The following is a 26006-nucleotide window of genomic DNA, read 5'->3' as shown; positions in this document are numbered from 1 at the left end:
AAACTGAGCACAAGATAGAAAGCTTGCAGCATTCATAGTTCATGAAAGGTGCAGAATCTCTGCAGACATGAAAGAAAATATTCAGAAGAAACTCAAACGAAATGAAATGACATACTATGCACTCAGCTTTACTATGCAACTGGGTAACATTTAACAAAAATGTGAATAAATATGCACATAATGGGCTTCTAATAACATCCTCCTCCTCCTCCTCACAGTGCAGATACATTCAGTGTTGGACTGGTCCTGAGCAGCATCATTCTATGGTGCTGATAAGCACTATGTTTTGTCTTCCTTTTTTCTCCTTTGTTTACAGTATAGTTAAACAGGAAATTGGCAGCTCTTGGTTTACAAAAGATGCCTTCTGTTAATGATCAGGTGGCTCCAGCTCACCACAATCACAATCAAAGCTACCATCCATTTTATTCCGTGACAACCTGGAGAAAGGGGAGGAGAAAGAGAGAGAGAGAGAGAGAGAGGAAAAAAAAAATAGATTAGTGTTTTGATACCAAAAACAAAACAAATCTTTTAGACTGCACCAGCCAAGATGTGTTCAAAACTGACTACAACACCTATAACTTCAAAAAAGAAAGCCACCAATAATTGCCCAGACACTATCACATGCCTAGTCCAGAGTCTACACTTTTAGTATGTTTCATCGAACAGGATAGGAATAGGAAAGATGATATCTGGTCAGTCCTTCAGCTGGAAAATAGAAGTAGCAAGTAGAATCAGCTTCTCTACCCATCATCACCACTACTTTAGTTTCCACCTAAGTGGCAACACAAAGTCAAAAACCAGCAGAGGCAGCTGTATTAACTTTATGTGAAAAGGAAGTTGCAGTCCCCCATTCCTTCTTTTCCCATGTCTCATTCCTAATCCCATTAAAAGTTGACCTGATATAAAATAAAAAGCATACAATATCCTTCTTCCGGATGACAAATTAAGACAATTTTCATAAGAACTCTATCAAAATGAAAACAAAAAATATAAGTTGCATTAGCTGGAAAGGAAATATGGAAAAAAACTGGAGAGTTAACACTAATGCATAGACTTTTCCTGTGACCATAGACAAGTCACTAGACTTTCTAAGCATCCATTCTCTTTCTGTAAAATGGGAATAAAAGTATTTCCCTATATCAAAGTGTTGTGATGAGTGGTGTGAGAAAGACACGAGAAATAATTCTTCCACTTTACTGTGCGCATTAGGCCTCGACTGGAGTATTGTGTCCAGTTCTGAGAACCACATTTCAAGAAAGATATGGAAAAATTGGAGAGGGTCCAGAGAAGAGCAATAAAAAGAATTAAAGGTCTAGAAAACATGACCTATGAGGGAAGACTGAAAGAATTGGGTCTGTTTAACTTGGAAAAGAGAAAACTGAGAAGGGGACATGATAGCAGCTTTCAAGTACCTAAAGGGTGTAACAAGGAGGAGGAAAAAAAATTGTTCTCCTTGAGCTCTGATAATAGGATAAGCAGCAGTGGGCTTAAACTGCACCAAGGGAGGTTTAGGTTGGACATTAGGAAAAACTTTCTTACCGTCAAGGTGGTTAAAGACTGGAATAACTTGCCTAGGGAGGATGTGGAATCCCCATTATTGGAAATATTTAAGAGCAGGTTAGATAAACATTTGTCAGGGATGATCTAGATGGTGCTTGGTCCTGCTGTAAGATCGAGACTGAACTTGATGCTCTCTCGAGATCCCTTCCAGTCTAGTATTCTATGGACCAAAGAGGATGCAGAACTCATCTCATCAAGGGGCATGCTCCACCCATGAACTGATGAACTTTGCTAGAGACTAAGACTCTGTTTTTCATTATGGGTGGTGCCCCCAAGGACATTCATGGACTGAATTTTAAATATTCCCCACCTACATCTGGGACAAAGTGGGTTACACGTATCACTTTTGAACGTTTGTTTGCTTGTTTCCCTTTACCCTCCCCTGGAATCCCAGATCCACTGTACTTGATAGAATTAAACTTGCCTTCGTTTTAAACATTCACTCAATAAAACTTTTCATTCTATGATAACGATATTAAAGATTGTGAGGCACTCAGATACAACAGTAATAGGAGCCATGAAAGCATTTAAGTGGACATACATGCACTCAATCATTTGAAAAGGATCTTGCATTTAGTTCCTATAAAACAATCATGTTAAAGCACACTAACTCACTGGACTATCACATTATAACCCTTTATGCTAAAACTGCAGTAGTGTAACTATCCATATCACCTTGTAAGAGACCATTCAACTTTTTATGCCAAATGATCTGTTTAACCTTGTATTTAGCTGTGACACTGTAGGTACTTTTCCTAGATATGAAGAAGAGATCTTTGTAAGCTTTAAAGCTTGTCTGTTTCACCAACAGCAGGTGGTCCAACAAAAGATATGACCTCACACATTTTGCTTCTAATATCGTAAGACCAACATGGCAACAAGAGTTTATCATGCTATAAGTGTTTATACTTTTACATCGTGGATAGAATGAATAAATTGGCTTCTAAACTGTGGTGGAGAGGTTTCTATCACCACCTAAGCATCTCTCACACCAACGAGTAAGACGAACCACAATTCTGACTATAAATGTTTTCAGCAAACAAATAAAAAATGTTGCCATTAATGATTAATTCCCTGTTACCTTTTCTCTTTAGCTACGCATCTCGTCCACCTAAAAAGTTAAGCACATGAAGGACTAACTTGATAGTTTTTTAAATAGTACAATACTGTACTCAAATTCTATAGTACAGGCAGTCCCCGAGTTACGCGGATCCGACTTATGTCGGATCCGCAGTTAAGAACGGGGCCCGTCTCCCTGGTCTCCAGCAGACCAGGGAGAGGAAGCAAAGCGGCGAAGCACACGGGCAGCAGGACAGCCACGGCGCGTCTGGGCTGTCCCGCTGCCCACGTGCTCTGCGTCTTTGTTCCGGACGCCTGTGGTACAGCAGCTGGGGCGCTGCCGGTTGGTCCTGTAGCACCGCTCTGGGCGCTACTGGACCAACCCGGCAGCACCCCAGCTGCTCTGCCCCAGGCGTCCCCAAGTCAGCCGCTGCTGAAACTGACCAGTGGCTGACTACAGGAAGCCCCTGCCCCGGGCTTCCTGGAATCAGCCGCTGATCAGTTTCAGCAGCAGCTGACTTGGGGATGCCTGGGGTTCTTAAGTTGAATCTGTATGTAAGTCAGAACTGGCGTCCAGATTCAGCCGCTGTTGAAACTGATCAGTTTCGGCAGCGGCTGAATCTGGACGCCAGTTCCGACTTACATACAGATTCAACTTAAGAACAAACCTACAGTCCCTATCTTGTACGTAACCCGGGGACTGCCTGTATCCTCATCATTTTCCCCTCTTGGATTGGCTTTGGATAAAAACTGACAGTTGAAAGCTGGATTCCTGGAAAAGAATAGCTTGCATCATACTTTTGCCTCCTCTAGTGGCTGGTTAAGCAGCAACACTGTAGTCTCAATTATAACAACTGTTTTATCAAAACAGTTAAGTACAGTGTTTATGGTTGTTACTAACACAATAGTCCTGCAGACCATTAGAACCTAAGCGGTGAGGGAGATTAAGCCCAGCTTTCCTTGAAGTCATTATTGTATGCTCCAGTCAAAGTGAAGGGTCAATAAGTTATCTGAAACTTCTTGTTAAGGTCTTTCTATGCCAACCTCAAAGTAACCTCAAGTGATATGCAAGGTGGTTGTTTTTTTTCTGTGAACTGTAACAAGTAACAAGTTCAATTGTGCCTTTTATATTTTTACAAATAAAACTGAGCTCTTATAAAAACATCAATCTGCCAAGAATTACATTTATGAAACAAGTCAGTAAAATCCAGATCTCATACAATGCAATCAAGGCCTCAATTCTGAACTATCAATCCAATTCCCTGTCTCAGGACCCCATAGAAAAGGATAATCACGTGGCTATCTGTAGCTACTAATACTTTTTCAAGTTGTGATACAACAGATATACTGAACATCTATAAATATTTGAGAATGCAGCCTGTATAATGTATCTTCATGCTAAATATAGAGTAGTATGAGACAGTACAGTGCACTGTGTTTGATTCTTATATCAGTGTTACTTACAAACACATATGGTGATCAAAACCAGACACAAAAACCATCACTATACTAACCTATACTCTGCTTGTAAGAAACAGCAGCTCATAATAATCAAATCAACCAGGACAGATGTGATGCTTATAAAAGGAGTGCCCTTAGTCTCTTATACAATGCCAGACTCTGCCCTCTTACACATATTGAATAGAACCTACTTATTAAATACAGTACTTTAGTTTTCAGTTCAGACTGTGTGAGATACCAGGTACTATTCCAGGTGATCACACTAAGTAGGACTCTTACAACTCCAGGTTACCCCCCTCTTCAAATAAATTTCAAGTAAATGAACAAAGATTGCTCTCTCTGTACAAACATATTTTATAGGAAGATCAGTTTTGACCTAACAAAATTGCTTTTACAGAAGTCACCTGCCAGATCATCTCTGAAACTGTCCGTCCAGCAGAACTGACATTAATGCAAGTAACATCATCAAGCTTAATGCATTTTGGAAAAGGCCTTTTAAATATCTCCCTAATTTCTCCCTCACTGCATACTACATCAATCTTTACATTTAAATATAATAAATGTTACAGACAGTAAGATACTAGTGGAAAGTATTACATAAGATACTTTTTTTCAGGGCTCCCAGTTACTGAAAAAAGTTAGTTTTATAATTATGTAATCAGTTAGCGCAAGAACTAACTCATAAGGAAAATACAAGATTAAGAAGGAATCACTAAAGAAAGTGATTACACAACCTGATATACCCCGTCCCTTAAACTACAAAAGATTCAGTGCACATTTTTTTTTTTTAATATCAGCCACGTTGCAGTCAGTAGGCAGAGTGAGTCATCATGAAACTCATGAAATTGCTGCTTTTCTAAACTCTCTTACTGTGTAGGGACACAGTTTAAGGAACTGTGCTGAGAGTCAGCAGATGTTACTATTAGCTTACTCTCAAAACTAATGGACAGATAACACCAATATTTAGCTGCCGTATTATTGCAATTTCATGAAATAGTTAATATTTCACATACAAAAGCATCATTTGGTAAACTATGAGAATAGCAATTTTGCAAGATATCTGTAAATATGTTGCTTCCCCAGGATAGGATTTTCAACCAGCATCTCCAGAATAAATATAAAAAGATTTATCACAAGAACATATATTCAGTCTGGCTTTTGACTGCTAATCTAAATTCCAACCGTAGTTTCCACTATCCTTTTTCAAAAAACATCAGATTATATTACTGCTCCTACCTAGAGTCCACATATATTTCCATTATCAACCACCACTTTCTGGTATTCATAGCTAGACTAAAATACTTGTATTAAATTGCACAAAACATTTGATGGTGGTAGAACCTAGTATGTTTTCACTAGATTGATCACAATCTTTTTTTACACCAGCTAATTTGACCATTACCAAACTGATCAAGAATAACGCTATATTAATGAATGTAACAAAAAGTACCAATAACCGTTGCTTTAAACATTACTGCATTTTGCTACTTTGATCAAGTGTGCCCATTTCTATTAATCATTAATCTGTTAATCAAAATAATGTAAATATAAACTGATAGTATTCATACTAAATTTTGTTATGTAATTTAACTACTTATAAACAAATTAAATAATTTCCATTTCCTCACAGGATCCTCCTCCAAAGTCCCTGGGGAAGATCCATGAACATGTCTCACCTCAAGACTGTACCTGCCATCATCCTTCTGAATACTGACAACTCCTTTCAGCTGAGTGATAGTAAAAAATACCAGAAAGATTTCCTCAGCTACCAAGCACTGCTGTGCTTCAAGAGTCACAAGTCCCCGTTTTCCATGTTCTGTTGCTGAAAACAACTGACTTGCATTGAGTTCAGGGGAGCCAGGATTTCAGCCCAAGAATTTGATGTCCCAAATGGTAGCACAAAGCACTATGATACTAGTTTGGCCCCTCAAAATTACCAACTGGTGGCCAAATCCATTATAGTTTATTTTAAAAGAAAAAAGACAAGCACCAAGAAACTATACTCAGCTGATCCTTTCAAAGAACATTAACCAGTGAAACACACATTTCCCTAAACGACTGCTTTTTTGTACCTGATAAACAACCCACACATCCTGTGTTCATTAGTGAAAGACCAGGCCAGTGTGATAAACAAGACACTATCCATAGATGCACAGCATCTCAATTCCATGGGTCCTGAAAGGGGAACAATTCCATTACTTCTGCCCCCTATTCTACTGGCCCTCTGCCATGACTGGAAAACGTTAAGATAGCCACAAGAGTAATGTGCAAAAGGCAATTCAGCACTGACCTTGCCCCTGCTACCTATTACACCTGTCTTGACACTGACAGCCTATCGTAGCAGCGAGCCCCCCCCCCCCCCCCCGGCACAAAGGCGATCTACCTTCAAATGTCCTTCGACTCGCTGGCAGGCGGAGACAAAGCCTCACACTTACACGGCTTCCTCCAGCGCCGGGGCTCCCACAGGGCACTACACACTCAGCCGCAGCGCTGGGGTCCCTCTCTGGGCTGGAGCCCCGCCACCCACAGAGCGGCCTCCCCGCTCCCGGGCTCGGGCCAGGCGCAGCCGTGGGGAACTCCGCGGGGACAGCCCCGCGTATTGCTCACTAACCCTTTCCCGTAAGGCAGCCGCTGTGTCACCCGCTGCCCACACGGGACAGAAGAGCGAGGCGCAGCCGGGAGGAAGGGCCCAGGGCAGGCTGCGGAGCCCCGTGGCCCGGGGGAAGCAGGGCCCCGGGCGGCAGCCAGTCCCTCCCCGCAGCGCACAGCCGCAGGGGAGAAGCGCCCGCGCGGGCCGGCCGAGCTGCCTCAGGCCGATGCGGGGCACGGTCCCCGGCCCCATGGGCCCCGCGTGGCGCCGCTCCCCGGGGCGGCTGCGGCCCCTGCTGCCCGGGGGACACGTGCCCGCCGCACTGCGGAGGCTCCCGGCCCGTGTGCCGCGGGCCCGCAGCGGGCGGGGGGCTGCCGGGCAGCAGGGAGGGAACAAAGCGCCTTTGTGCGGCCGGGCCCGGCGCGGCGCGCAGCGCGGCCTGGCCCCCGCCCGCTCGCCGGCCGCACTCACGGGGCTTCCCAGGCTCATTGGGGGACTGCGCCGCGCAGGCTCCTGCACCGCCCGGCTCTCACGGCGGGCTCCGCTCCGGCTCCCGGCTGCCTCGCTGCCGCTCCAGCCGCCGCCATGTAACCCGGCTCCGGGACAGAGAGGGGCGGGCACCGGCTGGCTCCGCCTCCGTGGGGAGAGGGGCGGGGCCGAGGCTGCAACTCCGCCTCGGGGGGCGGAGCTGGCGCGGATTCGGAGGGAGGAGGCGGTGACGTAAGCGGTGAGGGGGGGCTGCGGATTTGAGGGAGGACGATTGGGGAGGGGGCAGGGCCTCGTGAGGGGCTGCGGGGGGGGGGGGAGCACAGGCGCCTTGGCAGGTCTGGGGTGGGAATGGGGAATCCCCCTGGATTGGAGGAAATGGCTGGGGGGGGCCACACATGACTGGGAAGTGGGCCTGGGGGGCTCAGCCTGCCTTATGGTAGAAACAGCTGATGGGGAGGGGTCCTGTGGATTGGGTGCTGAGGATACAGGGCCCAGGCAAGTGACTATACAGGTTGTGTAATCCTAGCAAGGCAATCTTCCTGGAGCACACTGAGGAGCAAACAGCAGGAGCCAACCCCAACTGTAGTAGTGAGAGTTGACCAGGATAGTGCTTTTCACTTTATAATCACACTGATCACCTCAACCAGCTGGGGTAAAATAACAACAACAAAAACAGCAGGAATTTAAGAACAAAGTATATCAAGGGATTAAAAACACACAATCTTTTCATAAAAAGTAGTTCTAGGCAGGGCCAGATTAACGCTTCTAGTGGCCTGTTGAGGCTAGAAGATTTTGGGGAGGGCCTAGGCTAGGACATGGGGTGAAAAATGAGGGGTTCAATCTGTGGGAGGGGTTGCCAGGGAGCAGGCTGGGGGTAGGCACGTGAGATCAGGATGGGAGGTAGGGGTCTGTGCAGGAGGTGGGGTACAGGAGTGGGTAGGGTTGTGGGGTCTGGGTAGGAGGTAGGATGCAGTAACAGAGAGATGGTTTCAGGTGTGGGAGGAGTGGGCAGGGGATTTAAGCACTTACCTGGCACAGCTCCCAGGGGAACAGGTAGTTCTGTGCTGCCCTGCAGTTTCAGGCACCTCCCCTTGCTGCTCCCATTGGCCGCGACTCCCATTGGCCACAATTCCCAGCTACGGGAGCGACAAGGAAAAAGCCTACAGATGAGAGCAGGGACAGAGAGCGTCCCTGTGCTCACGGCAATGTGGCTCCAGACTGGGGAGAGAGGGACCAGCTTTGGGGGAGGGATAGCTCAGTGCTTTGCACATTGGCCTGCTAAACCAAGGGTTGTGAGTTCAATCCTTGTGGAGGCTATTTAGGGATTTGGGGCAAAAATTCATCAGGGATGGTACTTGGTCCTGCTGTGAAGGCAGGGGACTGGACTCAATGACCTTTCAAGGTCCCTTCCAGTTCTAGGAGATAGGCAATCTCCGTTAATTTAAAAAAAAAAAAACCAGCAGTGCAGAGAACCACCTCTACCCCATGCCCAGTAGAGCCAGCCGGGAATGCAGCACACAGGGCTTAGTGACTGCATCCTGAGGCTATGGGCAGAACCCTTAGCCTAGGGCCCTAGATTGTAGCCCTTAAAGCCCCTTTATATTCTGACAGTCTCCCCTTCTCACCCCCAATAAATTCCTTGCTATAATAACCTTTATCAGCACCCGGATCCATTTATGTTATTATCTCTCTCTATGTCCTACTTTTCTCCAATTGCCCATCAATGTCTGAACCTCTTCCCCCCAACCCTGTGTATTGTGCAAGATTGGCTGACTACTCCCAGATCATTATATACACCTCTGCCACTCCAGCCCTCATACTACTTCATGTGTATTACTTGAAAAGAGTAAGTGTCTCCCTATCATACACCATGGTAAAGACCACTACAGACCTAGGTCTCAGGAACATCCAGGGACCTTGTTTTACAGTTGAAAAAAGTTTGTCCTCCTAGACTGTGTCTACACTGGTGCGATCTTGTGCAAAAGTGGCCGCTCTTGCACAAAAACTTGCTGCCTGGCTACTTGCGCAAGAACACACGGCCAATGTAAACTGACTTTGTACTGTAGAAAATCAAGGCTTCTTGCACGAGAACTCTGACGTTCCCTCTCAGGAATAAGCCCACTTGCACAAGAGCTCTTCCAGAAGAGGCCAGTGTAGACAGGCAACATGAATTTCTTGCGCAAGAAACCCCTATGGTTAAAATGCCATCAGAGCTTTCTTGCACAAGAGAGCGTCTACGCTGGCATGGATGCTCTTGCGCAAAAGCACATGCCAGTGTAGACGCTCTCTTCTGGAAGAGTCAGTTCATAATGTCTAAAGCCCTTTGGCAGGTATCAGACTTCATCATATCGCTAATTCATGCTAGGGAATGTATCTGTATAACTATATCAGTTACAGTCACAGCCCTACCTAACATCAATTTATAAACATTATATTAATATACCAGGCCTTAAAAGTAATCCCTCCTATTTAATTCCTGCATCGTACTTGACAGAGTTTATGCTCCTATCCAGGGCTCAGATTAAATTAGTAGGCAGTGGTCCAGGACACTAGCCCCTCTGTGAAGGTGCTCTCTTGCTTGCTACAAACTGTTTGTTTTCATTTTTTGAAATAAATCTTGAATTTAGGCCAGTCCTACAATTAGAACCTATTTGATATAGTAATAGCAGTGGTCCCCAACGTTTTGGGGCTGCCGGGCGCCTGGGGGCGGGGCCGCTCACGCGCTGCGCGTACAGGGGCGGGGCCACTCACAGGCCACGTGACTGGGGGCAGGGCCAAGCATGCAGCGTATGCCCGAGACCGGCACCGACATGTGCTGCGACCGGCACCGACATGTGCCGCGACCCCGGGCAGGGGCTGCCCAGGTGCCGCATGCCCAGGGCCGGCGCGGCCGGGGCCAGTGCCGGGGCCGGCACGCGCGACGCCCCCGGGGTCGGGGCCGGCTCGCGCAGCGCGGCCAGGGCCAGGGCCGGCACCAGTACACGTGGCATCCCCGGGGCCAGGGCCAGGGCTGGCGGGGGCAGGGTCATGGTCATGGTCAGCACCAGCACGTGCGGCACACCCGGGGCCGGCCATGTGCCCGGGGCTGGCACCTGCCGCACGCCCGGGGGCGGGGCCAGCCCAGATTGCTCCGCAGGCGCACATAAATGGCCCGGCGGGCACCATGGCGCCCACGGGCACCGCGTTGGGGACCACTGGTAATAGCAATTGACCAGGGGCAGAGGCTTTGCAGAATTTCAGTATTGGTAACCCCCTTATGTGTAGATGAAGAACTAGCTGCATACAAAAGTTGATTTTGCTTGAGATAGTGGTTAGCCAGTATACCTGGCACATGTTATACCATATTAATATGTATTACAGGTTGTTTCTCCTGGTCCCAGACAATTTTAGCAGGCCTGGGGAGGTCAGTGCTGGCCCTTCTGCTGCAACTGGCTGCTGGGCTGCACTTTGGCGGCAGCAGGGGGTTAGTATTGACTAAGCAAGGATTGGAGGGGGAGGCACTCAAGGTAAGGCAAAACGGGGTCTAGAAGCGCAGCCCCATGGGAGCGCACCGAGGCCCATGGCAGCTGGGCTGCCTTCCCGGACCCCACTGCAAGGCTATGCTTCCAGATTCTGGCTGCTGGACTCTGCAGCCACCCTGCCTCTTCCCTCAAGCACGTCATATCTCCTCCTCTCCCCCTCCCTCCCTGAGCTTGCTGTCCTCTGGGAGAGTGGGGGTGTAGTTGCTCAGCAGGGATGCTGGCTTTTCCCCATGAGTGCTCCAGCTAGTGAACACCCATGGGGAAACTGGACTACAGATGGTGCAGGACTGTAGAAGTCTGGACCATACAGGTCAAACCTATATACATTATATATACATATTTACCCAAAGTTTAATATTTGAGAGGCATACTTACTCTTGCAACTTATCCCATCACACACTGCAAAGCTGGTCAGCTTTGGCACTAGCAAACATAAAATCTGTCAAAATCAAAATATATTTGTTCTGTGTCCTAGTATAGTTACCGTCCTGGGCAGAGGGTTTGGAATGTAGTTTCCAAACCAGAGACAAGAAAAGTACAAAACCAAGGAAAAAGCTAAGGAACTGTTATGGACTGGTGGGCTAGATTTTAGTGATGTGTCAGGACTTTTGTAACTTGTAAATATATTATAAATGCAAATAGTGAAAATGTGTGTCTTTGTAATACACCTTCTGTATAATGTGAACAGGCTGTTTAGAATTGTTTCCCGGGAGACTATCCACATCTCCTTTTCATATTGCATTGCTTTGTCTTTAGACAATAAATTTGGCTAAGTGCTTGTGTACACTTGAAATGCTTCAGTGCAGATACCACCTATTGTGACAAAAGGGTTTCTTCTGTCAGCATAGATAATCCACCTCCCTGAGACACAGTAGCAAGGTCTCCAGAAGAATTCTTCCACTTACCTAGCGCTGTCTACATGGGGACTTAGGTTGGATCAACTACTTCACACATGGGGGTAGAATCCTGAGTGACACAGATGGGTTGATCTATTTTTCTAGTGTAGACCAGCCGTAAATTTGGTTATCTGGCCTCTTGACCATTCTTAAGAATAAACTGCACATGTAGTCAAACAGTGGGCCACGGCTTTAAGACAATATAGTGATATAAACTATGCCTGAGAAACCATTCTGATACCAACAGAAGCTGCATCTACACTAGGAGGAAATTGCAAGGCAAACTTTTTCTAGTATAGATCTGATGGTTTGATTAAGAAAACCTCAAAATACACACTGTTGGAGAAAAGGCTGCAGAGAACCTGGAACAGTAGCTTTGGGAGGTGTGAACTTCCCCATTCATCTTTGGGCTTAGCTTCACTAATTTTTGAATGCTGATGAACTTGAGGTGTATAACATTGTAAAGTCTAGTGTGAAAACTCCCCAAACTTTTGTACAAGACTACAAAGTATTTGTACAAAGTATCCTGAATTGGTGACTTGGGTGTCACAAATGGGGTGGGATTTGAGACACAACATATATTCACTACTCCTCTCTCCATTAAGAAAGAGCCAACAAGCCCGTAGGCAAATTTAAGCTCAAGAGAGGGATAGCTAGGTTTAAGGATCTCAGTGAAATGCCACACAGTATCATATCGTAAACATCCACAGATCCTGTGAATAGCATCTCATTTTGATTAGTCATATGAGCAGAGTTGTTTGTGAATGGGGTTTAGAATAGTATACCCCGTCCCAGCAGTGAAAGTAACTTAACGTTTCTTACAGGTACTGTCCTATTGCAACCCGAGTCCCTTCCAGTTCTTTAAATAGCTCTCTGCTGGCTTTTGCTGCAGCTCAGCCAACTCTTGCTGGAGCTGTGCACCGGGGTGCACCCACTTACATTCTACTCTGCCCTCTACCCCTCCATTTCAAATATATTACCCCTATTAATTTTGTTTTTCTGAAGTAAATCTATTAGCTCATTCAACTTCTTGAATTTTGTCATATTGCCATAATGGTTTCTCTCTCATGTTCCCGCTTTCTTGTTTTGTTGAGGGGCATGCCTGCTTTCTAAGACAGAGAGGATGGAAGGGGAAAAAATGTCTGTGGGGCTGAGCTGCAGGCACCAAAAGGCAGGAGCTGAGGAAAAAAAGGAGTCAACCACTGGGAAACCAGTAACAGAATTTCCTGCGGCCTTTGCTGCCCTCATTTGCCTCAGCAAGCAGAAACAGCCCCTAAAGCACCAGAGACAATGAAGACATCACTTGGTACAAAGAAAGAAAGGGAAAAAAACCTCTTATAAATTTCAAACTATCAGAAAGGAAAAACTGAAGTGGTTTTGCAGAACACAAAATATCAGTAACATGAATGCAATTTTCTTGTAACGTTTTTCATGGGTGAGTTTCTAGCAATTTTAAAAATTACTCTTTTTTCCTTATGCTTAAAACATTAGAAACTAACTGTAGCATAAGCTGTATGAAAGTGTATTGAGGATCATGAAATTATTGTGGGAATTAATGTGCAACCTTCAAGATGAACCTCTATATTTCTTTTTATAAATGACAAAAGTCTCAGTAACCACATTTTGATTCTGCATGCAATGTTGCATACAATGTTAACCAACAGTAGTTCTATATAGGATCATGAGCTTTTGTGGGTAATAGGTATGGGTATGTCTACACTACCACCCTAGTTCGAACTAGGGTGGTTAATGTAGGCAACCGAAGTTGCAAATGAAGCCCGGGATTTAAATATCCCGGGTTTCATTTGCATCTTGCCGGACGCCGCCATTTTTAAAGCCCCGGTAGTTCGGACTCTGTGCCCGCGACTACACGTGGCACGGAGTAGGTAGTTCGGATTAGGCTCTCTAATCCGAACTACCGGTACACCTTGTTCCACGAGGAGTAACGGTAGTTCGGATTAGCGAGCCTAATCCGAACTACCTACTCCGTGCCGCGTGTAGCCGCGGGCACAGAGTCCGAACTACTGGGGCTTTAAAAATGGCGGCACCCGGCAAGATGCAAATGAAGCCCGGGATATTTAAATCCCGGGCTTCATTTGCAACTTCGGTTGTCTATATTAACCACCCTAGTTCGAACTAGGGTGGTAGTGTAGACATACCCTATGTTAAGAGGCGGGTAATTCACTAATCATGTAGTTGATAATTTTTTTTATCGACTACCCAATTGGTCAATAAGAGAAGACTTTCTAAGTCCCAGCTTGCGCCGGGTCCAGGAGCTACCCCAGTGGAAGCTCTGCAGTTTAAATGTAGTAGAAGCCAGCTCCTACTACATTTAAACTGCAGAGGCACAGCAGGTGTAGGTCCCGGACCCAGTGCGAGCCAGTACTGAGCCAGACTTGCTTAGTCTTGGCTTACGCTGCGTTGAGCAATCCCTGTCCATGGGGGGGTCTCAGTGGGGAGCTAGCATTCCCCCGTGGACAGGGGCTGCTGATGGAGCAGCCTCTGCCTGCAGCGAGCCTGGATCCCTTGCTGACAGAGGCTGCTTCTGATAGAGGCAGGAGTGGGGAGGAGGGAGCAGGCGGCACTGCAGAGACAGTGTTGGGGGGGGAACCAGCTTTTAAGCCGGCACCCCTCAGCATAAGTTCCCACTCCCCACTTGCTGTCTCTGATATAGAGGCAGCAAGGGGGTGGAAGAGAGTACTCAACTCAACTACTTGATAAACCTAGGCTTATTGGGTAGTCGACTATTCAACTACTCGCTTACATCCCTAGTGGATAAAACTCACTTCATCATCTGAGTTGTCAACCAAACCAGCCTCCCAATAGTGGGCAGAACTGGGCCTATCCTAGAATTAATCTAGATTCCCTGCAGTTCAGCTCAGCAATGTGTAGGGACAGAAATTGTCTGTCTTCTGTAATCATAAGAACATAAGAATGGCCATACTGAGTCAGACCAAAGGTCCATATACCCCAGTAGCCTGTCTGCTGACAGTGGCCAGCACCAGGTGCCCCAGAAGGGGTGGACCAAAGACAATGGTCAAGCAATTTGTCTCGTGCCATCCATCTCCAGCCTCTGACAAACAGAGGCCAGGGACACCATTTCTATCCCTTGGCTAATAGCCTTGTATGGACCTAACCTCCATGAAATTATCTAGCTTCTCTTTAAACTCAGTTATAGTCCTAGCCTTCACAGCCTCCTCTAGCAAGGAGTTCCACAGGTTGACTACATGCTGTGTGAAGAAGAACTTTCTTTTCTTAGTTTTAAACCTGATACCCATTTATTTCATTTGGTGTCCTCGAGTTCTTCTATTATGGGAACAAATAAATAACTTTTCTTTATTCACCCTCTCCACACCACTCATGATATTATATACCTCTATCATATCCCCCCTTAGTCTCCTCTTTTCTAAACTGAAAAGTCCCAGTCGCTTTAGCCTCTCTTCATATGGGACCCGTTCCAAACCCCTAATCATTTTAGTTGCCCTTTTCTGAACCCTTTCCAAGGCTAAAATATTTTTTTTGAGGTGAGGAGACCACATCTGTACCCAGTATTCAAGAGGTGGGCGTACCATAGTTTTATACAGGGGCAGTAAGATATTCTGGATCTTATTTTCTATCTCTTTCTTAATAATTCCTAACATCCTATTCACCTTTTGACTGCCTCTGCACACTGTGTGGAAGTTTTCAGAGAACTATCCACGGTAACGCCAAGATCTCTTTCCTGATTTGTCATAGCCAAATTAGCTCCCATCATACTATACGTATAGTTGGGGTTATTTTTTCCAATGTGCATTACTTTACACTTGTACACATTAAATTTCATTTGCCATTTTGTTGCCCACTCACTCAGTTTGGTGAGATCTTTTTGAAGTTCTTCACAGTCTGCTTCTGTCTTGACTATCTTAAACAGTTTAATATCATTTCTCCCCTCTTTGCTTTCAAGACTGTCAAGCAACTAACTTCCAAAGTTGAAGAACAAAGCCACCTGACTTGCCAAGGAGGGATCCATAATGGAAAGAGACCAAAGAGTTCTGGGACTTGTAGGTAAATCCCAGTCTTGGATAATGAGTAGGGGACATCTTGGAAAAATCTGATCCCAAATGCTCTGCACCAATGGAAGCACTACACAATAGCTGCTCAGACTTTCCCACTATGTGCCAATGCATAGACATTCTTAGGCAGCATCGTCAATTTGGATGTGAATACATGGTTAGCACAGTTTTGGCAGAGAAGCTAATATGGACTATGTCTACACAGCAGTGGTATTCTGAAATAACTTAGTCTGTGTCTACACTACGAGCAGTTATTTCAACATAATGTTGAAATACTGTCATGCTAGAGGACTTCTTACTCTGACTCCTGTAACCCTCATTTTATGAGGAGTAAGGGAAGTTGGAGGAAGAGTGCTCTTTCTTGGACTTCCTGCTGTGTAGACAATGCCAACAGCCGAAATAAGCTATTTCAACTTAAGCTCCACAATTGACGTAGCTCAAGTTGCATAGCTTATTTCGGCTTTAGCCCTGCTGTGTAGAAGTGCCCATGGGGACCAAGTTCAATAACGCTCCTTGACATAACTGTTTCAGAGCTCTGTCACTATGTGGTTAAACTAAAGCCATGGCTGGAAACTATCAGGATAGGCCTGAAGGCAGGCCCTTCTTGTTTGAAACAAGAAGAGAGAAATAAACCCCAAATGCCAAACCATCTTCAAACATAACTGTATTGACTCAGATTTCACATCTGTATCATGGTCTGCAGCCTTGTTCTCACTATTGGCCCTGAGTCCATCAATCTGCATCTGCCCCTTCAGAAATCAGTTTTCATTTCTCACACCGTGACATTGCCTCTCTCTCCCTCTGCACATAGAAGGAACCGATGGAGAAAGATTAAAAACAAAAATAGAGCAACAACTAATACTTTTTGAAGATTTCCTTGTGAGGCTTTTGTGGCTCAGAACAATTTATGCACAATAAATCATGGGAGAGAGAGAAAGAACACTCTGATTTTCACTTGTTAATCAGAGGCATCTCTAAGTACTGGTTCTACCTGTAACAGGAAGAAGTCTGTTAGCTGTCACCAATCCAGTTTCACTCTAACTCTTCAGGGCAGAGTGGAGTTCCCCCCGTTATTGTTCCTTGTGTGAACTGCTTAGCATAACATGACTAACAAGGTGGAGGCTGTGGGATTCCCCATGTTTAAAACAAAACAAAACAAAACAAAAAACCCCACCATCTTCCACCAGTTAACACATTACCTATTGGAACAGAAACTAACACAAAAAATTTTACACCAGTACTAGCTAAGGGTGTTGCGCATACATCTGCTGTCAAATTTAATTGAACAGGGTCATGGCAGCTCCATATTTGAAAAGAACCCAATAATTTGCAGTTATTTTGGAATAAACTATTCCAGAATAGTTATTCTGAAATACCTTTAGCATGTCTACACTGCAGGGATGCCTCAAAATTAGTCCGAGGCAGGCTTCCCTAATGTAGACATGCTATCTCAATTTAGAGCCCCAGGAGGAAAAAATTAGAATGAGGGGCGCTGGAGAGGGGCTATTTCAAAATAGCAGAGGTGGAGCATCTACACACACCTTATTTTGAAATAGCTATTTTGGAATAGACATTATTCTTCACAGAATGAGATTTACAGAAATCGGAATAACAGCTGGTATTCCGAAATAACTTTGCTGTGTAAATACACCCTAACACTTTGACAGGTAACTCAGAACAGTCAGTCATATGCCAGCCTCTAATGAAGGATTATTTCTTCCCTATGAAATTCTGGAAACTCCTTTGAGCAGAGTCAAAATCTCCATTTATAAAGCCAAGTGTTAGTGCTCAAACTTAGCCAGATGTGTAACTAACTCTTCTGCAAAATAAAAAGAAGTATCTTGCATGTAATTCTATTGATGTAATTCTCCTACTCAGTGCCAGCACTTCAAGTGCATAGAACAGTGGGCCATAGGCTCCCATGGATTACGTGCTGAACAATGTATCAATTTATTACTAAGCTTCCTTCCAAATTCTATATAATCTAAAACCTACTACTTGGTATGCTGCCACTTTGTACTGACCTGCAGCTCAAAAATGGTTCCCTGCAAAGAGGAGGGCAAAGCATTTGGGGGGTGGGGAATAGAGGAGGTGTGGCAGGAACCAGAATATTACCATGAACTATCAAAAATTAATTTGTGGCAGAGAATAAGCACTGGAAATTATAAATGTTTCTTTTGCTAAGAGCACAACAGGCAATGTCTGTATGTGGAGAAGGACTGGGGACTATCAGACTCCCAGAGGCTTGGAAATTTGCTGCATGTGTCCGTGTGTGGCTGTGGCATCTTATTATAAGTTTTTAAAAATGCAATCCCTACAGTCACATCATCAACACTTTAGTGTGTGTTTCAAGCCATGCTCTTCATCAACTGCTAAACACTTTTCTCCTGCCCCCCACTCATGAGTAGGTGGCAGGACACACATTGACACACACATCAGTTTTGTGGGAAGCATCGGGATATCCCAGTGCATCTTTTCTGCATGGGTGCAGAGGGAGCCTCTGGTGTGCCACTTTCCTCTTCCAGAGCTCTGGCCCTTTCTTGCCCTAGCACCCTGTTGTGTTGTATGCACACCCAGTCCCTTGCAGGGAGAGTTGTCCGGGGTGTGGATGTTGCCCCATCGGCTGCCGGGCCGTTGGCAATCTCCCTTAGTCTCTGAAAACCTGCCCGCACTCTAGGTTAGAGCAGCTCAATGGTTAAAGTAATAGGATAGCTCTTCGATCAGGGAGGTGTGGCCTGACAGCCAGGGTCCATAAGGGATAGTCCTTGGTTCAGGGCAAACTCAGTCTAGTGACTACAGTCAGTAGGAAATGGCCCTTTAATTCAGGGTGGTACAGCCCAGTGGCCAAACTCAATAAGCTGGGGGTTGGGACCAATCACCCAGGCGGGGGGATCTGGGCCCATCCTACTCCACCAGGTCCCAGCCCGGGGCCCTGTGCACAGCAGAGCAGTCGGTCATTCCATTGGCGGGGAATCTACCTGAAACATGCCACGTTTACCTGGGTGGGAGACGCCACTCCTGCACCCTCCTTAGGTCACTTTTGCTGGTGGGGTGACGTCCAATGTAGTGGCTGAGTCTTCTGGTTCCCCGGCAGCTGATTCTCCCTGGGGTGGTTCTGGGGCTGAGTGGCAGCCGTCTCCTGGGGCTCTGGCTCCCGCTGGCTGGTAAATCTCTGGAGCTCTGGCTGAAGGTCCTTCTCCTTCAGAGAGCTGACCACACTGAGCTGCATTGCTGCCTTTTATGCTACCCCAGAATTTGGGGCATGCCCAGTCTGGATGGAGGGGCGGGATTTCCTCCACTCACAGGGTTTTAATCCCACCTGCTTCAGTGCAGGGTATGCACACCCTGTCACATGCCCCTACAATATTGATCCCTGGGTGCTCAGTGCAAAAAGGACTCTGATGATTCATTATTTTTGGAGAATTTCTGCTCTGCCCCTCAGCCAAAGTTATTCCAGTATTGCACCATTGCCTACAAAGTAGGTGGCTTTCTGTATAGAAAACCAATTGGGAGTCATGTTCCATGTTCTGTTAACTCTCTCCAAGTCCCTGAACATGCATGTTGCTCAGCATACCCAATGACCCAACCAACAACTACAGCAAGAGCCTTGCTACCAAGGTATAAATTGTATCCCTGCAGAAAGCCCCTAATGCTGGGGTTCCCTTTCTTGTGAACCACCATGATCTATGGCATTGAGAGTCCTGCCTTGACCCCTGTTCTACAGCCCCATAAGCATTTCCTAGAGCAAAGGACACTGTACAGAAAATACAGCGAGGTTTTGTGGATTCTTTCTCCCCTACTACACACTCCTGTGGGCCCTGTAAGGATGGAAAAACAGGTGACCTTAGAAATTCTGAGACCTTTGTACTACGACATGGAACCTGTGACCCAAAATGTGTATGGAATCCATCTGTTAGCTGGTCGTACTTGATACTAAACATTCCAAATGATAACAGATATTGTAAGCCTGGTCCAGAAATGAGCAGTATGGGTTGTAGTTAGGAGCACAACAGTAGGCGTTATAAATGGGTATAACCAACCTGTTGCCCTGTGGCACTAACAGTGGGTTAAAATATTTAACCCTTTATCAAATGGAATCTTAGCATAAACCATGACCAGTGGACTCCCGGAGCCCCCAAGTTATTAGACAGAGAAAGGGAAAAAACTCTGTCCCCATTCACATGCATAAACCGATTGTTCTTGTCTTTCCTCCCAGGCCCCAATAGGGTGCATGTGCTTGGAAGGGCAGCGGGGGTAAGGAATGGAATAATTGCAGTTATTATGCCTCATTGAGAATGAGGACTATGCAGCAATCAGGGTACTAGCCATTGCACAGGGGATGAGGCCTATGTTTAAGTAAAATCCCCAAAATGCAGCATTGGGATTTTTAAAGACAGCAGCAGAGCAAAACATTCAGGGGTGGAGATGGGGGTTACCTGCATTAGAGAGAGATTTGGGGCCCTAAGCTTGGTGCAGCCATATTCTTTCTAAAACCAAAGTGACTTTTATTATATTATAAGAATCCTCCCACCTATACAGTCACTATCTTATTGCAGCTATGGACTGAAAAGAATTAAGGACAAGAGTAAAATGCTCCTCATCTATAGCAACAGAAAAGGCCGTGATCTTATTCTCCTACGACAGTCTCTTCTACTGTACTAGGTGTAGATTGGCTCCATAACTATGTTTGCCATTAAAAGCAGGCGGAAAGGACAAATGAGTAACACTTGCTCTGTGACTTCACCTGACCAGGTTAAAAATGCAGTTTGATGAACATGGCTGTCTATAAAGGATGGCGGTAAGGGACTATTTACCCTGTACAGCATGCTCCCAGTCAAGGCCCACGGCAATTTTCCATGTAAAGTAGCACTGTTTGTTGCACCCCTCTGTTCCTTTAACTATCCTCCGATGGGGAGGAAGCATGTACATGTCCCAAGGGGACCAATGGCAGCGTTGCACCTGAGCCAAACACAGATCTGTTTTTTTTAGGTGGGCTTGGGAGGGTCAGAGAGGCAGGATCTCCACAGGGCTGAAAGGATGACTTCCTATGGATCGTTGGACACCAGAGATAAGCATGATAAATGCATCCATAGATGGGGCTGTGCAAGGCTAGGTGGCAACATCCTATTTATTTCTGTGCAAATGCCAATTTTCCTCTATCTTTCAAGAGCATAAAGCATCAGCTTTTCCTCATGTCCTCTTAACACAGAAGGTATGTAATACAGGTGTATCTTTTTCTCAGAGTTCTCTGTGGAACAGGAGGATGGGGGCCAGAGGGGAAAAAAATCATGTAAGAGGATCTAAAGCAGAAATATTATTCTCGTGCCTCTCTCCAACATCTGTATTTCTAATTTAGCAATTCACATGCATATGGGCAACTGAATATGATGGACATGGTCAGAATTCAACCATAAATTTGACACTCATTTATAAATATCAAATCCAGCAAATCACTAACCCACACTACAGATGTTTTCTGCTTCCAGATTTCTGCAGTGCCTGTAGATGGCTATAAATTACCGTGCGATAGTGGTCTATCCAAGTGTACATACTGTAGCTCACATTTCATGTGCTGCGGTAGGCCATCTCATCCCAATACATCTGGAAATATCATTATAATTAAAAATGTACAATAAAGAGGCATGTCCAAAAAGCCCAATAAGCCCAGCAATTAAAAGTACATGACTATATCATTGCTGTTTAAAGTAACTTGTGAAAGTGAAGCTAGATCAAACCACTGATTAAACTGCAAACACTGATGCATTATTGTACTATCATGAGTTGTGACACAAAGGCCATAATATAGCCGTAAATAGCCTCGCTCATTCAGATCCACAACTGGCTAAAGAAAACATATCCAGATTGTACAGTTCTTCCAAAGTAACTAGGAAACGCCAATGTTTTGTTTCAGTTCTATAATTAAAGTGAACTTTTCAAAAAATCATATTTTTTAGAATTTATACATATTTCCCTAGTGGTCCCAGAATGTTTGGATAGAAATTGGGTACATTTTCAGTGAACATTCATAAATGATTTAATAGTGTGTTCTCAGCAACAGCAGACTGCCACTGTAATTTATACTTCATATATTCCTGCAGGCCACACAAGATGTGCTCAGTGGGAGGAGACAGGGACTAAATGGACACACACTTCAACCAATCTTCACCCTCACAGAGATTCTGAAGTAAGACAGTCCTGGGTTGTCCATCCCACAGAACCCAGTCTGCAGTGAAGGTGAGGGGTCCCTCTTTTGGGAAGGCGGGGCAAGGAAGTTTTTAAGTATATGCTACCATGTGCTTGTGGAGGGGGTATGGGTGCAGGTATAGAGTTCCTGGGGAGGTACAGGCCCTTCTCATCAATGGATTTGGCCTCCTGTAGATCTTCTACAATCCATTAAAATCTGACCTTGAGGAGGGGCAGGATTTCTGGGCAGTCCCTGTGACTTATTCTGTATTGGGAACAAGGGCTGGAAGGACAAATCCCACCCAATTAAAAGTAGTAGGGAGAAACTCTCCAAGAACAAACAGTTTTCTGCCCTCGGCCCCTGTCCTACCCTACTGATTTGTCCCATGGGAGGAAGCAATTTGAGATCTGCAGTATGGATCAGGTTTACTGGTGCAGCTCCACTGACCTGCCTGGCAGCGTGGTCAGATATCGTCTAACTGCTGCCTTCTCTTTTTGGCCCAGTTATACACATGACACATTCCTAACATGTCACCCTTAAAAGCCAATTGCTGTTTCAGTTTGCAGCTTCTCAGGGCCAGCACTCAGCATCCAGGGCAGGTAGTGTGGGGTTTAACTGAGAACGCTGCAGTTTGGCTGATCTTACCTGCAAAGCAGGGCAATTGGAATGGAGATGTGGCAGCCCCCTATGGCTTGAAGAGGTTTTGATCATATACAGGGATTTGCAGTTTTGTCCAGGGGCTTTTAGCATCCCTACTATAAAAGCTGTTCCAGTGTCATTCCGCAAGGTACCATTTTGCAGTGTTTCTGCTTGGTGGAACAGGTCAGGGTGCGTCTACACAGCACCCTTAGCTCAAAATAATTGCATAGCGTATTTTGAGTGTATTTTGAAATAGCTTATGTTGTGATTTGGCACAGCACCGATTTTAGAAATAACTCGCTATTCCAAAATGCCCCTTAGCCCTCATGGAACGAGGGTTACCGGGACGTCGGAATAAGCCACTTGTTATTTCGAAATCTATACAGAAATAATGGGATGCTTCAATAGACACGAAATAGCTATTTCAGGATATTTCCGGTATCCTGAAATAGGTCCACAGTGTAGACGTACCCTCATTGTAAAGACAGTTAGTATGTGTACAAATAGGTTTTTTAATCTCAAATATGCACTTCCTAAGTTACAGCTCTCTAGATTCTTCATAGTTAAATAGTTTTCCCCTGGAAAGTCTGAAAAGACCATTTTATGTAAGTGTCATTAGCCATGATAGGAAAGCTCCATTTATCAAAGCAAGTGATTTTTATTCAGCTTTCAGTTGTATATTGGGGACAATTCCTGAAATGCTGATTCAGTTAAAATTCTTTTGAGTTTTGTATAATCTGAGACAAAATACAGGACTGTGTAGCACTTTAATTTGAGGGCTGCCTTTTGCACTGGGCTCCCACAGAAACAAGTGGGGACGGTGCACAACTTGATGGGCAAGGAAGCAATTATGAAGATGCACTTTATTATCTCCTCATTTGGTGGAATTAAGAATAAGAAAAGATAGTAGTACTTCTGTCTTCATCTGCATTCTAATAAGAAAAAGGGCTTGGGAGATTACTGAAACCACCCTTCCTATGCAAAATAGTAGTAAGAATGAGGGAGTTCAAACTGTATTAGCAAAGTGATGAATACAGTGAAAATGCAATTCATATGTGCAATTGGGAAGTGAAACAGTAAAAACAATGTAGTATCTAAAAGCATTAACAGAAAATGTTTAGTCCTCAAGTTTCAAATGAATGCATTCTAGAAGTAAACACACTCTTCTGTGCAAGATCTGAGAGATCAGGGTTTGTGCTACTACAGCAAAAATGTAATGACATTAAACACGTAAAGCAGAAAGGCTCACTCCTCTCCCATGATAGAATTCAATATGAAGTTACTGGGAGAGCCAACATGACAACAGGTGCTGAAAAGCAATCTGGGAGCAGACCACTTCCAGTTCCACATCTCCTTTATGTCAAAGATATGGGACAACTTTCTCCCAGATATCTCCCAGCTTTCTCACTGCCTGGTCAAAATGAGCATCTGCAGGAAGAGTAGCTGTCTAAAGCAGAACCCAGATAAGACAGGCAAAAGATGGAACTTACCTCCCTTTAATACTCTGGTATACTCAAGGCACCACAAGACTCCTCGTGTTTGTTTTCTCTGTTGTCAAAAAACCTTAAAAGTGACGTAGTTAAGAGAACCTGACACTTGGCTTGCCAAAGTGATACTGGAGCAGTTGTTTAAGGCATCTTTCTCAAGTTATAGCAGTGACAGCACTATCACTCCAGTTGCAAAGTCAGTATAATACTGTGCAGACATTATTTATGTTGGCATCCCCTAGGTAAATATTTGAATGCAGAGAGGTGCTCAAATAGCAAAGAGCTGTTTGTGATAAAAGTAGCTAATTGTAGCTAATTGTTGAAATATGTTTCAGTTTGAGAATAATTGTAGTGTCTGATATTAAGGTTTTTAAGGTTATAGTATAAATACCTTTATTTATCTAGAGCAGGGGTCACCAACCAGTAGATCCCAATCTACTGGTAGATCTTGGAGCCTCTGACAGGTCATCTTGACTGGTTTGGCCAAGAGGCTATCACGTGCAGCACAGCAGCTGCCTCTCCCCCCACTGCTGTGCAGCCTTGGAGCTGCCTCCCCTTGCCAGGAGCCTGCTGCTTGCTGTGCAGTGCAGGAAGAGAGGGTGGACACTGATGTTAGGTGCCCCTGTTCCACCCTGTATTCTGTCTCGGCAGAATGGGAGGAGGGGACAACAGGACTTGGGATGGAGGGAGTTTGCTGGCTGCTTTTAAGAGCGGTGCAGGGCCAAGGCAGGGGTGAGCCTGCCTTCTTAGCCCCACTGCACCACAGTCAGGAGCCACCTGTGGTAAGCAGTGTCTAGATGGAGCTAGCTCCGAATCCCTGCTACCACTCCAAATCCTTTAGCCCAAGGCCTGATCCTGTGCCCCAACCCTTTGCCCCTGCCTGGTGAAAAAGAAGGTGGACAGTGGAAGAGGGATGATGGAGTGAATAGAGGCAGGACCTCAAAGAAGAGACTTGAAGGAGGCTGGGCCAGGGTATTTAGGTCTGAGGTAGATCCTGGATTGCACTTCAATTCAAAAAGTGATCTTGTGCTTAAAAAAGTTGGAGACCACGGATCCCGAAGAATGAATAACCTTCCTACTGTGGAACAGCTGCAACATTCCTCAGCACAGCTGCATTTTCATTGCCCTTTTATTGCACTATGCAGATGAAACCGCTGCTGCTCATCTGTAAATAAAGCTCATGGTGCAGTGGATATCGTAGAAAAGCTTTGGTTTTGGCCACAGGTCATTTTCATGAACATTAGAACTCCCTGGAAATAAACTTATAGTGGTAACACCCCATATAAATATCCAAGGGTGGCATACTTCTGCAATCGGAGGTTGCAGATTTGTAACTACTATTTGTTAACTAAAGGGTTAAGCAATAGGGGATAGGGTGGCGGGGGAGGACCAGGATGGGAAGGGCATTATACTGTCAAAAAGCCACTGCAGTAACTGTTTATGTAAGTCAGCATATACCCTGGAAAGAATCTTGTTTTTTGCCTTAGATTAAACAGAGATCTGTTCCTGCCAGAACAAATTAGGAGAGCAGAACGTCCATGCCAATTTGCTATACTGTAATGGTCTTAAACACTGTATTACTATGGAGATTTATAACATATTGCAGAAGCCTCCTTGACTAGAACTCTGGTTCAAATCCAGCCCTGGCCAACGATGGCTGAAAGTCATTACTGTCTATATAAAGACTGTTTGAGAACCTGTAGATTGTAGCTTGGTAACTGTGCAATGTATCAGAGAAACCATCATCATCATAATTAAATTATAAGCTCTTTAAGCAGGGACTATATTAGTATGGCACCAAACACAACAGGGCTCCAGACCATGACTGGAGCCCTTGGGCACTGCTACCTCATTGATAGTTATTATCTGTATTCCAGTTGGTCAGGTCATTTCCCCCTTTATTTCACTTTGTCACCAATTAATGGATATAAGGAAGGCAGAAGCACATTTCCCTGGAGCCTCCTTCATTTGTTTTAGTCAGGCCATAAGCCAGCTCTTTGTGTTGCATGGTTTTTAAAATTCTCAGCAGCTAGAAGGTAGAAGTTTCAAAACAGCTCTATTATTAGCA

At 45.1% G+C, this 26006-nt stretch overlaps 1 long non-coding RNA gene across 10 annotated transcripts in view; it reads left to right on the top strand.

Moving 5' to 3' along the window:
- The first annotated feature begins 7266 nt into the window (after nucleotides 1–7266).
- The window catches only part of LOC112545051 (uncharacterized), a 68472-nt gene continuing 49732 nt past the window's right edge, over nucleotides 7267–26006 (top strand). For 9 of the 10 annotated variants that reach the window (XR_012895770.1, XR_012895766.1, XR_012895767.1 and 6 more), the window contains exons 1-2: nucleotides 7267–7397; nucleotides 21727–21862. This is a non-coding gene — a long non-coding RNA (uncharacterized LOC112545051). Of the gene's footprint in view, nucleotides 7398–12892; nucleotides 13012–21726; nucleotides 21863–26006 lie in introns of those variants that run through there. The other variant, XR_012895771.1, reaches the window with a different exon arrangement.

Source organism: Pelodiscus sinensis, chromosome 14 (assembly GCF_049634645.1).
Source record: "Pelodiscus sinensis isolate JC-2024 chromosome 14, ASM4963464v1, whole genome shotgun sequence".
Lineage (NCBI taxonomy): Eukaryota > Metazoa > Chordata > Testudines > Trionychidae > Pelodiscus > Pelodiscus sinensis.
Note: the sequence above shows the minus strand (reverse complement) of the source record. Positions and strands in the feature narration are given on the sequence as shown.